At 38.5% G+C, this 14,807-nt stretch overlaps 1 long non-coding RNA gene across 1 annotated transcript; it reads left to right on the top strand.

Annotated features, from left to right (window-relative positions):
* Nucleotides 1–795: 795 nt before the first annotated feature.
* Nucleotides 796–5,957, top strand: LOC120558094. The gene is made up of 3 exons (XR_005639056.1): nt 796–1,146; nt 2,107–2,161; nt 5,458–5,957. It is a non-coding gene; the product is annotated as an uncharacterized LOC120558094 (long non-coding RNA).
* Nucleotides 5,958–14,807: the final 8,850 nt, after the last annotated feature.

The following is a 14,807-nucleotide window of genomic DNA, read 5'->3' as shown; positions in this document are numbered from 1 at the left end:
TTGCCTGCGTGTCCAGGCCCTCCCCTTACATTAGGTGAGTTTGGCATGGTGTGAACTCAAATATCAACTGAACGGATAAGAGCACGCCGACATGCACAAGCATCTATACCACGGGTGGCCAACCAGTTCAGAATAAAGAGCCACAATAAAACACGCACCAGCAGCAAAAAGCCACACAACACATGCAGGTCCACATTACAACAGCAACCGTGACTTCCATATCTAATGAAAGTCATAATACATAGCAGTTTTCATAGTTTTTTTTTTTCTTACTTAGATTGACTCAGTGGGAAACCTGACAGTCTTTGTTACCCACAATCCTTTTTAGGTCTGATTGTACTCGGTTGTGGCCATTCTTTCACTCATTTGTCACTAGAGGGGCTTTCAAACAATCTGACTCAGCAGTGAAAGGTTTAATAATGAGGAAGGTGATCTGGGGCTGCTTTTTTTTCCTCAGGCTGCAGAATCTGTCCATAAAAAAACTCTGCTGCGTTATTTTTTATTTTAAAATAATTCATTCAAGTGCTTTTTTTTTAACCAATCTGAAATGTTTCAAAAAGTTAAAAAAAAAAAAAAATCCACCAATAACACAGCCACACAGTAAGAGCCTCAAAGGAGAAGGCACAGAGCCGCATACGGCTCAAGAGCCACAGGTTCGCCACCCCTGATCTATACAGATATTTTGATGAATGTTATGAACATGTAAGATAAAAATATTTATTATAATTATTATTAATTTTTCCTAATGAGGAAAAATTTATCCATTTAGTATGTACACTTGTCATTGGCTTAATTTTGAGGAAAAAAACTAACTAATAATAAATTAAAAAATAATTATTTTTATTTCAAGTTAAGCCAAAAGCATTCGTCTGCTTATATGCTGAAAGGTTTCAGGGTTCGTTTGGTTTCGATCGTTTTCTCAAATTGAGCTACTGACGCCGTTTAAAAGAAAACACTGTTACACACGTATGTCATGTTCAAGTCCCCATCCCGACCACGCCCATCCCCCACTCTGGCCATGTGGCCAGTGTGTATACCGGAGTCCCCATGGTGTCCAGCCCCTCCCCTCACGTAAGCTGTGAACTCTGCGTCAGATCTTCACTGCATGGACGAGAGCAGGCTGGAGTCATGGATCAGGGAGAGATGGTGAGTCTAAAATTGATTTTACTTCCATTTAAACCGTTTACAATTCTGTTTAAAATAGATTTGTACTGTTTTCACATGTAAAGCAACTCTTATAGATTAATTTGAAAGTAAAATGTTAGAAGGCTAACTTATATCTTGTCAGCCAAATAAGTTAATGCTAGCTAGTTTACTGGCAGCTAACATTACAGTTTATAAACCAACACCATCTTAGTTTACAGTAAATTGTGCCGTCGTCGTGTCAAATGGAAACCTTAGTTTAGGACAGTAGCAGGTGTGGTTCTCAGGACCAGGTCAGCCATTTAGTAACGTGCACATGCCGTGACCTGTCGCCATTTTGCAACTTTTACCATACGTGTGTGTGTGTGGGGGGGGTTTAAACAAAAGTATAAATCAAGAGATGGCTGCAGTAATGTTAAATGCACTGATACTGAGCTGACATGAAGTGTACTGCAACATGTGTCTTGCAGTCAGAATCAGATAGTGCTGGGTGGGGGTGGGTGGGGGTGTTGAGTGAGAGGGAGTGGTGACTACAGAAGGAGAGGGGGCTGGGGAACTATTTTCTCCAGAGAGATAAATATGTTGTACTTAAAGATTTTCCCATAAAAAAACCATCCTATCATGTTTTCTGGACTAATATTTGACAGTTTTGTAGTGTTAATTGGTTTATAAGCTTGTATTGTAATCTGCATATTTATTTATTTATTACACATTGAGCATTAGTATGGCTTAAGAAAGATGTATAATGTTGAAAGCCCCTTTAGACTCACAGTTTTCATTATTTCGTCAGACACAATGGAAATATAAATTTTTGTAGCTATTAATTTATCGAAAATATGGACATACAGTGTTATACTACCTCTCTGATGGTGCATGTGACACGTACTGCCTAATCTACTGTTAATAAACTGGAGAAATGCAGCTAAAATGTGTGACTAATATGATATATGATATGACTTGCAGGAAGAAGATTTGACAACCATTCATGGTCACCGTGACAGCCCTTTAAATTCTTCAGGTCAGTAAAGTGATGATTAGGACAACTCGTAATATGAATTTGCACTTAATGATCTCTTTTTGTTTATTTTGCTGGTACACATTAAATATCTGCTATAGAATGTTTGTTTGGAAATATTGTCATGGAAATCAGTGTTGGTTTGGTGCATGAGACTCAGAAAGTTGATGTGTTGCATGGCAAAGGCTCGATTTGCACGAGTATTCCACCTGCAGTTTTGTTGATAAATCCAACTTTCTGAGTCTCATGCAGGGTTATCTCTGCCATTATAGAGCTTAGGGGCAGCGCCAAAGCGTATAAACATAAAAACTATTTGGACATCATCTGGACTGCAAACATAGACTGTATAGAAGCCGATGAACAGGAGGGGCTCCTGCTTGTTGTCTTCTGGACACGTGCTGTATGATGGACACAAACAGTGTTACAACCACACACACACACCATGCATGTTGCACACGCAGCCCCAGGTACAGCCGACACATTAGATAGTGTGTGGTGGAAAAAGAGAGGGGAAAAAGAGAGGGACTGTGAGTATAAAGTTAATAATCATTTGCATAATAGATGTGAATGTAGAATTTTAGTCTGTGTACAGTATATCTGTTGGTAATTGCTACAACTCCTCAAGACCAAAGCCAAGTTCCCGTCTCCTGCTTGCTACCTGCTGGTTTAAAGTGAAACGGTTAGCCAGCCCGGCACAGAGCTAGCGACAACTTTAGCTAAGGAACACTCACCAACCGTGGGCTGACCTTTAAGGTGGACAAGCTATTCTCATTTTAGTGACAAGCTCCTCCAAGTTTTGCTTCTAATGATCCTTCCCTAGCTGCAACCAACAACAACTCGGCTAAGCTTTTGCAAAAATAACTGTTTAATGACATCACCAATATGCAAATGAATGTGTGACGTCATTGCACCTAAGCGCTCTGAAATCTCAGGGAAAACCCTGTCATGCACTGTCACACATCAAACAATGCAATGTATGAAACATCCTCAACATTCTATGGCTGCCATCTTATAGTTTACCAAATGAGATTACTCTGATGCTCTAAAACGTTTCAATTTGATCTATTTAAGTTCTGTTGTAAACATATTTATCTCCTGTCATATCTTTACTAATGACTATAACCCCATTAACACTCTCTGACAGTGCCTTGAAGAAATAGATACTTGGATATCACAGAACTTCCTCCAGCTTAACAAAAATAAAACTGAGGTGGTAGTTTTCGGAAAGGAGGAGGAAAGATGCAAACTTTCTACCTTGCTTGAAAGGAAGGGCTTAAAAGCAAAGAAAGTGGTAAAAAAACAACCTCGGTGTCCTTATAGATAATGATCTAAATTTTAGCAGTCACATTAAAACAGTCATAAAATCATTATACCTTCATCTTAAAAATATCAATAAACTAAAAGAATATATTTCAAAGGAGGATCTTGAAAAAAATCATACATGCTTTCATTTCTAGTGGGATTGATTATTGCAATGTGCTGGACTCCCTAAAAAGACTTTAAAACCACTCCAAATGGTACAGAATAGTGCAGCCAGGATCCTTACTAAAACAAAAAGAACAGATCATATTATGCCAGTCTTAAAGTTCTTACACTGGCTCCCAATTTAATACAGAATGGATTCTAAGGCACTTCTGTTAGTTTTTAAGTAACTAAAGGGGATGGGACCAAACTACCTGCATGACATATTCCAACAACATTCTCAACCAAGACACCTTAGATTAAAACATTAGCAACTACTACTGAAACCTACTGTCAGAACAAAACAGGGGGAAGCAGCTTTTAACCACTATGGTGTCGATCTTTGGACCAGCTTCCAGAGGACATAACAAAATCTGAACTTGGAAATTGAGATTTTCACTCATAGAAAACATTCTCACAACCGTGATCTGAATGTAATAACACTAATTCACAAATGTGTAGATTTATTTTACCATAGATACAATGACAGTAGCAAATTTGTAATGCAACGTTTACTGATTTTTATATATTATTATTATTTATATTAAACAATGATGGGTAAATGTTGCATTACAAGTTTGCAGCTATCATTGTATCTGTAAAAATCAATCTACACATTTGTGAAATTCTTTGTGTGAATATTTTTCAATAGGTGGAACATTTTCTCTCACGTTTTGCACCGTTTTGCATTTACCTTCATAGTCATAAATTAGTGCGGCAAGGCAGAAACATTAGCTATTTGTTTACAATGTTGTTTTCCCTGTGTATGTATTTTTAAAGTGGAAAATGTAAACAGACCAACAGCTACCTGTAATGACTGCCTATAACTGCACCCTCAGTAATAATGTGATCATCAGCTACAAGTTTATGAGAAAAGTTCAGCAGCATCATAATTCAATTCAATTTTATTTATAGTATCAAATCATAACAAGAGTTATCTCGAGACACTTTACAGATAGAGTAGATCTAGACCACACTCTATAATTTACAAAGCCCCAACAATTCCCCCAAGAGCAAGCAGTTCGACAGTGGCGAGGAAAAACTCCCTCTTAGGAAGAAACCTCGGACAGCACCATAAGAAGAGCTGTAGCTAGTAACATTAGCATTATGTTTTATTATGCTTAGCAACTGTATTTATTCAGTCACAGCATTCTTGCCATAGGCCCTCATACATGTTATCGGTTCATTATGGCTGCTGCTTAAACTCACGCCGTAAGTCAACTAGCCTGCAACACAAATCAAACAGCCTACCTTTCTGTCATGCCAATGTAAACTTCCTACTTTTCAAGCAAACACACCTAGCAATCTCTTCCTCTCTCTGCATCATGTTTTTATTGAACAACATGGCATCATGACTGGCTTAAGTGGGCCATTGCAGGATAATCCAGTATTTAGCCTGAGTTGTAGGTTTCATATTTTTTCCAAGTAAGGTTTTGCTTTGTGTAAGTCATTGTATTATAGATTTTGTTTTATAAAATCACAGTGTTGTACATAATCTCAAGTAATAATAAGCCTACATGAATCCCACTATAATATGTCACATTTTCATCATTAGGTTAATCTGGAAAAAAAATGCTTGTTAGGCTTTATCCATCATCATCATCATCAGTGTCAAAGATTACACCTTTAAAAGGTCACCAAAAGGTAGAGTAGAGTCAGTCAGTTTAGCAGGTTATACTAGGTACGTTAGATGTGGTGCATAGTAATACTAATATGGAATGTAGTGGGAGAGGAATTCTAAAATAAATTAGTTTTAACAGAACAATTATCAATAAGTAAATGGCATACATTTATTTTAACTAACAACAATAATTGTTTGCTTTGTATTTAATCCCCAGGAAATGGACCAGAGCTCTTCTGACTCTACAGTGATCCTTGAACTAAGTTCCGTCCCTGAAAAGGAGGACATAAGTGTTCCTGAACTCAAGACAGCAGAAAGTGTATTTGTAAGTTCACATACAATCCAATGCACAACTTGGTCTGACAATAACAGTAGTGGGGGAAATTGTATGGTTTTAACCTGTTAAGTCCGACGGACCTGGTACCGGTTCCACAGCACTAAGTGGTCGCAGCTATTGTAAATTTGTGCTTGTTTAAAACTCTAGCTTAATCACAGCCAAAACATCTTAAACTCTAGACCAATACTTTTCTGAGCCATTTTCAGAAAATATACAAATTTGGCTCACTACCACTGATGGGATTTGGCCTACTCCTCCGGTACTTAAATTTGGTATTTAATGATATGGCATTTTTCTGTAATCAATAGTATTAAAGGAGAACTCCTGGCAATTTTTACAATATTCTTGCTATACCTACTGTATGTGAGTACCGTCGATAGCAAAAAAATGAGCGCGATTCGGCGCTAGCAGCACGGAGCTAATACAGCTAACTCCGAGAGCCCTCACTCAGCTAAAACGGCAGTTTGGGGGCATAAGATAAAGAGTGCCTTTGTGCCTCTTAACAGACACAAAATGCAATTAAAACATCTGTACAACATGAACAGGGCCCTTACATGACAACAAGATGCATTTAGCAACTTAGCCATTGTTTAAATTCACCTACCCTGTTAGCTGCTAGCTGCCGTCTGGGATGAGTGAGTGTGTTCAGCCAGGCTCCGGTAATAATCATCACGCAGCAGTTCTGTGTGTATTTGTAGCATATATATCCATTTTGTGTGCGTTGGTGAGTTGGAGTCTTGCCAGTGTTGATTGTTGTGGTTTCCTTAGCCGGGCTAGCAGGCCCGGCCGGGCGTCCCGCTTCTGCTTCCTGCCCCCCTCCTGGCTTGCTCCGCGCCACAACAATCCAACGAGCAACCGCTGGTCTGGTGGATGTCCTCCAGAAGACCATTCAAGCCTTACGCTGCAAAATTTTTTATTTCCCACCTCAAAATGTAGTAGTAGTAACTGTAAATGTACTGTAGTGATTATGACCATATTAGTGACTATGTAACTACATGGAAACAGACCAAATTATGTTTGCCTTGTACAGTAAAATAGTGTTACAGACGCTGCAGTCCCGTTTGAATTCAGTTGTAGCAGGAAAAGGTAAACAGTGTGCAGGTTGGAGGAGCTGTTTGTGAAGAGTGAAGAGCGGGAGGTGTTCACAAAGGAAGAAGCTTGGAGTAATGTAACTATGGAGCCAGAGCTAGCCTTCAGTAACTGCTTATTACGATCCTTCATCCATCCCTGTCAAGTAACAAAATACTACAGTGCTCAATTACCTATTTTTGAGGGGGAAATAAAATATAAATTTTATCAGCAAAGGCTTGAATGGTCTTCTGGAAGGCCTCCACCAGACCAGCGGGCGCTCACTGGATTGTTGTCGGCCACGGTAAGCCAGGAGGGCAGGCAGGAAGGAGAAGCTGGGACGCCGGCCGGGCCTTCTAGCCCGGCTAAGGAAACCACAACAATCAACACAGACAAGACTCCTACTCACCAACGCTAGATGGATCACACACAAAATGGATATAAATGCTACAAATACACAGGGAACTACTTTGTGATGATTATTACAGAAGCCGGGCTGAACACAAATGCATCTAGTTGTCATGTAAGGGCCCTGTTCATGTTGTACAAACATTTTAATTGCATTTTGTGTCTGTTAAGAGGCACAAAGGCACTCTTTATCTTATGCCACCAAAACTGATGTTTTAGCTGAGTGGGAGCTCTGGGCATTAGCTGCAGCAGCTCCGTGTAGCTAGCAACCGATTTGACTCATTTTTTATTTTTCGTCAGTACTCACATAGGTATAGCAATCAAGATTAACGTAAAAATTGGTTTTGGACAATGATTTACAAAGACATAAAGGTAATTGTGAATTTGCATGTGAGCTTAACTAAAAGGGATCTGGTCAGCTATGTACAAATGTCTCATGTTATTTAAGTAGTCCTATGTGATATAAAGCTGATTTTGTCAGTAAGTAAATGAAACCGGTACTTACTTGCAGCCAGATCAAGGCTAAAAAAGGAAGTGCAATACCAACCAGGTAGAGCATTGCTTGGTTTTATTAAGAAGAAAGCATAGGGACTTATGGGGCTGGAAAAAATTAATCAAAAAATATTATCAAAAATCACACATGGCTAAGTGCAATATGTAGATTGAAGAAACAGAGATGCCCTGGGTCACAAAATCATGTTTTTCTGTGGATATAGGAAAAAAAGACCCTAAATGACTACCATGAATTCTTTTAACTCATATTGCATAAAAAGAAAGCTTTATTTTTTTTCTTTCTCCATATAGGAGATTTGGAGTTTATTTGTCCCGGCCAATTGAATAGCACTTGCTCCTCTGGCTTTTACTTTTGTATTGTGTCAAGGTTTTCCTCTTTATTCCCTTCTGCTAGCAAAACAACAGGTTCAGCTGAGTAATCAGCAGGAAGAATAAAGACTGGAATCCTGATTAATTAAACTAAAGCAGGTCCAACATTACTCCGTGTTAGCTCACCTTACAGGACTGTAGATAGTCTTAAAACTGACATTTGATATTTGACTTGTTAATAAAAATGTTTGCTGCAAACGCACATTGGGCATATTGTTAGCTTAGTGTCAGAATCCCAGTTACCAAACAACTTAATATTCTCTGTAGTTGGGATTCTCACGCCTATATCCCGACTTTAGTCACTACCAGCAAGTCTAGCTTTTCGGCTCCACAACTTGAAAACTTAGGGTTCTAGTCTCTAGTATGGTATTGTTGTAAATATCACCATTATCGCAGCTTTAGGGAATGCTCAGTTTTGCCAGCACAAAATTGAAGATGAGGCACCTTCATCCAATACAGTCATGGAGAAAAGATGTTTTCCTCTGTGGAGTATGACACGATGTGCTGTAGGTCTCTATTAGGTAGCCCTAGGTGGGTTATGAGTAACATCTAGCAAGAAACCCTGACAGTCTTTGTTACCCACAATCCTTTTTAGGTCTGATTGTATCTGGGTTGTGGCCATTCTTTCACTCATTTGTCACTAGAGGGCTTTCAAACAATCTGACTCAGCAGTGAAAGGTTTAATAATGAGGAAAGGTGATCTGGGGCTGTTTTTTTTCCTCAGGCTGCAGAATCTGTCCACAAAAAAACTCTGCTCTTTGTTATTTTTTATTTACAAAATGAATCCATTCAAGTGCTTTTTTAACCAATCTGAAATGTTTCAAAAGTTAAAAAAAAAACCCTAACACCCACACAGTAAGAGCCTCAAGGAGAGGCACAGAGCGTGTTCCAACCTGGGTTCACACCCTGATCTATACAGTATTTTTAATGTTATGAACTGTAAGTAAAATATTTATTATAATTATTATTAATTTTTTTAATGAGAAAAATTTATCCATTAGTATGTACCTTGTCATTGTTAATTTTGAGGAAACTAACTAATAATAAATTAAAAATAATTATTTTTATTTCAAGTTAAGCCAAAGCATTCGTCTGCTTATATGCTGAAGGTTTCGGGTTCGTTTGATTTACGATCATTTCTCAAATTGAGCTACTGGCCGTTTAAAAGAAAACACTGTTACACCGTATATGTATGTTCAAGTCCCATCCGACACCCCATCCCCCCTCTGGCCATGTCGGAGTGTGTACTCTGAGTCCCCATGGTGTCCACCCCCCCCCTCACGTAAGCTGTGAACTCTCCGTCAGATCTTCACTGCTGGGTGAGCAGGCTGGAGTCATGGATCAGGAAGATGGTGAGTCTAAAATTGATTTTACTTCCATTTAAACCGTTTACAATTCTGTTTTAAAATAGATTTGTACTGTTTTCACATGTAAAAAGCAACTCTTATAGATTAATTTGAAGAGTAAAATGTTAGAAGAGCTAACTTATATCTTGTCAACCAAATAAGTTAATGCTAAGCTGAGTTTACTGGCAGCTAACATTACAGTTTATAAACCAACACCATCTTAGTTTACAGTAGAGTTGTGCCTCGTAGTGTCAAATGGAAACCATAGTTTAGGACAGTAGCAGGTTGTGGTTCTCAGGACCAGTCACCATTTAGTGCGTGCACATGCAGTGACCTGTAACCATTTGCAACTTTTACCATACTGTTTTGTGTGTGTGTGGGGTTTAAACAAAGTATAAATCAAGAGATGGCTGCAGTAATGTTAAATGCACTGATACTGAGCTACATGAAGTGTGTCTGCAACATGTGTCTTGCAGTCAGAGGAATCGAGATAGTGCTGGGTGGGGGTGGGTGGGGGGTGTTGAGTGAGAGGGTGGTGACTACAGAAGGAGGGGGCTGGGGAACTATTTTTTCTCAGAGAGTAAATATGTTGTACTTAAGATTTTCCCATAAAACCCATCCTATCATGTTTCTGGACTAATATTTGACAGTTTTGTAGTGTTAATTGGTTTATAAGCTTGTATTGTGAATCTGCATATTTATTTATTTATAACATTGAGCATTAGTATGGCTTAAGAAAAGATGTATAATGTTGAAAGCCCTTTAGACTCACAGTTTTCATTATTTAGGTCAAACCTTAGTGGAAATATAAATTTTGTAGCTATTAATTTATGGAAATATGGACATACAGTGTTATACTACCTCTCTGAAGTGCATTGCTTGACCCGGTACTGCTAATCTACTGTTAATAAACTGGAGAAGTGCAGCTAAAATGTGTGACTAATATGATATATGATATGACTTGCAGGAAGAAGATTTGACAACCATTCATGGTCACATGTGACAACCCTTTAAATTCTTCAGGTCAGTAAAAGTGATGATTAGGACAACTACGTAATATGAATTGCCTTAATGATCTCTTTTTGTTTATTTTGCTGGTACACATTAAATATCTGCTATAGAATGTTTGTTTTGGAAATATTGTCATGGAAATCAGTGTTGGTTTAGTGCATGAGACTCAGAAAGTTGATGTGTTGCATGGCAAAGGCTCGATTTTACTGCGAGTATTCCACCTGCAGTTTTGTTGATAAATCAAGCACTTCAGGTCTCATTCTGAGGGTTATCTTGCCATTATAGAGCTTGGGGGCAGCGCCAGCGTGCTAATTATAAAAACTATTTGGACATCATCTGGACTGCAAACATAGAGCTGTATAGAAGCCCGATGAACAGGAGGGGCTCCTGCTTGTTGTCTTCTGGACACGTGCTGTATGATGGACACAAACAGTGTTACAACCACACACACACACCATGCATGTTGCACCACGCTTGCCAGGTACAGCCGACACATTAGATAGTGTGTGGTGGAAAAAGAGGGGAAAAGAGGGACTGTGAGTATAAAGTTAATAATCATTTGCGTAATAGATGTGAATGTAGAATTTTTAGTCTGTGTATAGTATATCTGTTGGTAATTGCTACAACTCCCTCAAGACCAAAGCCAAGTTCCGTCTCCTGCTTGCTACCTGCTGGTTTAAAGTGAAGCGGTTAGCCAGCCCGCACAGGCTAGCGACAACTTTAGCTAAGGAACACTCACCAACCGTGGGCTGACCTTTAAGGTGGACAAGCTATTCTCATTTTAGTGACAAGCTCCTCCAAGTTTTGCTTCTAATGATCCTTCCCTAGCTGCAACCAACCAACTTCGGCTGCAAAGCTTTTGCAAAAATAACTGTTTAATGACATCACCAATATGCAAATGAATGTGTGCGTCATTGCACCTAAAGCGCTCTGAATTCAGGGGAAAACCCTGTCATGCACTGTCACACATCAAACAATGCAATGTATGAAACATCCTCCAACATTCTATGGCTGCCATCTTATAGTTTACCAAATGAGATTACTCTGATGCTCTAAAACGTTTCAATTTGATCTATTTAAGTTCTGTTGTAAACATATTTATCTCCTGTCATATCTTTACTAATGACTATAACCCCATTAACACTCTCTGACAGTGCCTTGAAGAAATAGATACTTGGATATCCACAGAACTTCCTCAACAACAAAAATAAAACTGAGGTTTAGTGGATTTTTGGAAAGGAGGAGGAAAGATGCACAAACTTTCTACTCTTGTGAAAGGAAGGGCTTAAAAGCAAGAAAGTGGTAAAAAAACAACCTCGGTGTCCTTATAGATAATGATCTAAATTTTAGCAGTCACATTAAAACAGTCATAAAATCATTATACCTTCATCTTAAAAATATCAATACAACTATAAAAGAATATATTTCAAAGGAGGAGTCTTGAAAAAAATCATACATGCTTTCATTTCTAGTGGGATTGATTATTGCAATGTGCTGGACTCCCTAAAAGACTTTAAAACCACTCCAAATGGTACAGAATAGTGCAGCCAGGATCCTTACTAAAAAAAAAAGACAGATCATATTATGCCAGTCTTAAAGTTCTTACACTGGCTCCCAATTTAATACAGAATGGATTCTAAGGCACTTCTGTTAGTTTTTAAGTAACTAAAGGGGATGGGACCAAACTACCTGCATGACATATTCCAACAACATTCTCAACCAAGACACCTTAGATTAAAACATTAGCGCTACTACTGGAAACCTACTGTCAGAGAACAAAAACAGGGGAAGCAGCTTTTAACCACTATGGTGTCGATCTTTGGACCAGCTTCCAGAGGACATAACAAAATCTGAACTTGGAAAGTGAGATTTTCACTCATAGAAAACATTCTCAACGCATTGATCTGAATGTAATAACACTAATTCACAAATGTGTAGATTTATTTTACCATAGATACAATGACAGTAGCAAAATTTGTAATGCAACGTTTACTGATTTTATATATTATTATTATTTATATTAAACAATGATGGGTAAATGTTGCATTACAAGTTTGCAGCTATATCATTATATCCTGTAAATCAATCTACACATTTGTGAAATTCTTTGTGTGAATATTTTTCAATAGAGTGGAACATTTTTCTCTCACGCTTTGCACCGTTTTGCATTTACCTTCATAGTCATAAATTAGTGCGGCAAGGCAGAAACATTAGCTATTTGTTTACAATGTTGTTTTCCCTGTGTATGTTTTTTTAAAGTGGAAAATGTAAACAGACCAACAGCTACCTGTAATGACTGCCTATAACTGCACCCTCCGTAATATATGTGATCATCAGCTACAAGTTTATGAGAAAAGTTCAGCAGCATCATAATTCAATTCAATTTTATTTATAGTATCAAATCATAACAAGAGTTATCTCGAGACACTTTACAGATAGAGTAGATCTAGACCACACTCTATAATTTACAAAGCCCAACAATTCCCCAAGAGCAAGCAGTTACGACGGTGGGGGGGAGGAAAACTCCCCTCTTAGGAAGAAACCTGGGACAGCACCATAAGAAGAGCTGTAGCTAGTAACATTAGCATTATGTTTTATTATGCTTAGCAACTGTATTTATTCAGTCACAGCATTCTTGCCATAGGCCCTCATACATGTTATCGGTTCATTATGCGCTGCTGTAAACTCCGCGTGAAGTCAACTAGCCTGCAACACAAATCAAACAGCCTACCTTTCTGTCATGCCAATGTAAACTTCCTACTTTTCAAGCAAACACACTTGCAATCTCTTCCTCTCTCTGCATCATGTTTTTATTGAACAACATGGCATCATGATTTACTTAAGTGGGCCATTGCAGGATAATCAGTATTTAGCCTGAGTTGTAGGTTTCATATTTTTTTCCAAGTAAGGTTTTGCTTTGTGTGAAGTCATTGTATTATAGATTTTTGTTTTATAAAATCACAGTGTTGTACATAATCTCAAGTAATAATAAGCCTACATGAATCCCACTATAATATGTCACATTTTTCATCATTAGGTTAATCTGGAAAAAAAATGCTTGTTAGGCTTTATCCATCATCATCATCATCAGTGTCAAAGATTACACCTTTAAAAGGTCACCAAAGGTAGAGTAGAGTCAGTCAGTTTAGCAGGTTATACTAGGTACGTTAGATGTGGTGCATAGTAATACTAATATGGAATGTAGTGGGAGAGGAATTCTAAAATAAATTAGTTTTAACAGAACAATTATCAATAAGTAAATGGCATACATTTATTTTAACTAACAACAATAATTGTTTGCTTTGTATTTAATCCCAGGAAATGGACCAGAGCTCTTCTGACTCTACAGTGATCCTTGAACTAAGTTTCATCCCTGAAAAGGAGGACATAAGTGTTCCTGAACTCAAGACAGCAGAAAGTGTATTTGTAAGTTCACATACAATCCAATGCACAACTTGGTCTGACAATAACAGTAGTGGGGGAATTGTATGGTTTTAACCTGTTAAGTCCCGCCGGACCTGGTGCAGTTCCACAGCACTAAGTGGTGCATGCTATTGTAAAATTTGTGCTTGTTTAAAACTCTAGCTTAATCACAGCCAAAACATCTTAAACTCTAGACCAATACTTTTTCTGAGCCATTTTCAGAAAGATATACAAATTTGGCTCACTACCACTGATGGGATTTGGCCTACTCCTCCGGTACTTAAATTTGGTATTTAATGATATGGCATTTTTCTGTAATCAATAGTATTAAAGGAGAACTCCTGGCAATTTTACAATATTCTTGCTATACCTACTGTATGTGAGTACCGTCGATAGCAAAAAATAAGCCGATTCGAGTTACTTGCAACGAACTAATACAGCTAGCCCAGAGCTCTCACTCAGCTAAGCGGCAGTTTTGGGGGCATAAGATAAAGAGTGCCTTTGTGCCTCTTAACAGACACAAAATGCAATTAAAACATCTGTACAACATGAACAGGGCCCTTACATGACAACAAGATGCATTTTAGCAACTTAGCCATTGTTTAAATTCACCTACCCTGTTAGCTGCTAGCTGCCGTCTGGGATAGTGAGTGTGTTCAGCCGAGCTCGGTAATAATCATCACGCATAGCAGTTCTGTGTGTATTTGTAGCTATATATCCATTTTTGTGGTCGCGTTGGTGAGTTGGAGTCTTGCCAGTGTTGATTGTTGTGGTTTTCCTTAGCCGGGCTAGCAGGCCGGCGGCGTCCCGCTTCTGCTTCCTGCCCACGCCCTCCTGGCTTACGGGCCGACAACAATCCAGCGAGCAACCGCTGGTCTGGTGGATGTCCTCAGAAGACCATTCAAGCCTTCGCTGCAAAATTTTTTATTTCCCACCTCAAAAATGTAGTAGTAGTACTGTAAATGTACTGTAGTGATTATGACCATATTAGTGACTATGTAACTACATGGAAACAGACCAAATTATGTTTGCCTTGTACGAGTAAAATAGTGTTACAGGCGGCGCTGAAGTCCCGTTTGAATTCAGTTGTAG

The sequence above is a fragment of the Perca fluviatilis genome, chromosome 4, assembly GCF_010015445.1.
Source record: "Perca fluviatilis chromosome 4, GENO_Pfluv_1.0, whole genome shotgun sequence".
Lineage (NCBI taxonomy): Eukaryota > Metazoa > Chordata > Actinopteri > Perciformes > Percidae > Perca > Perca fluviatilis.
Note: the sequence above shows the minus strand (reverse complement) of the source record. Positions and strands in the feature narration are given on the sequence as shown.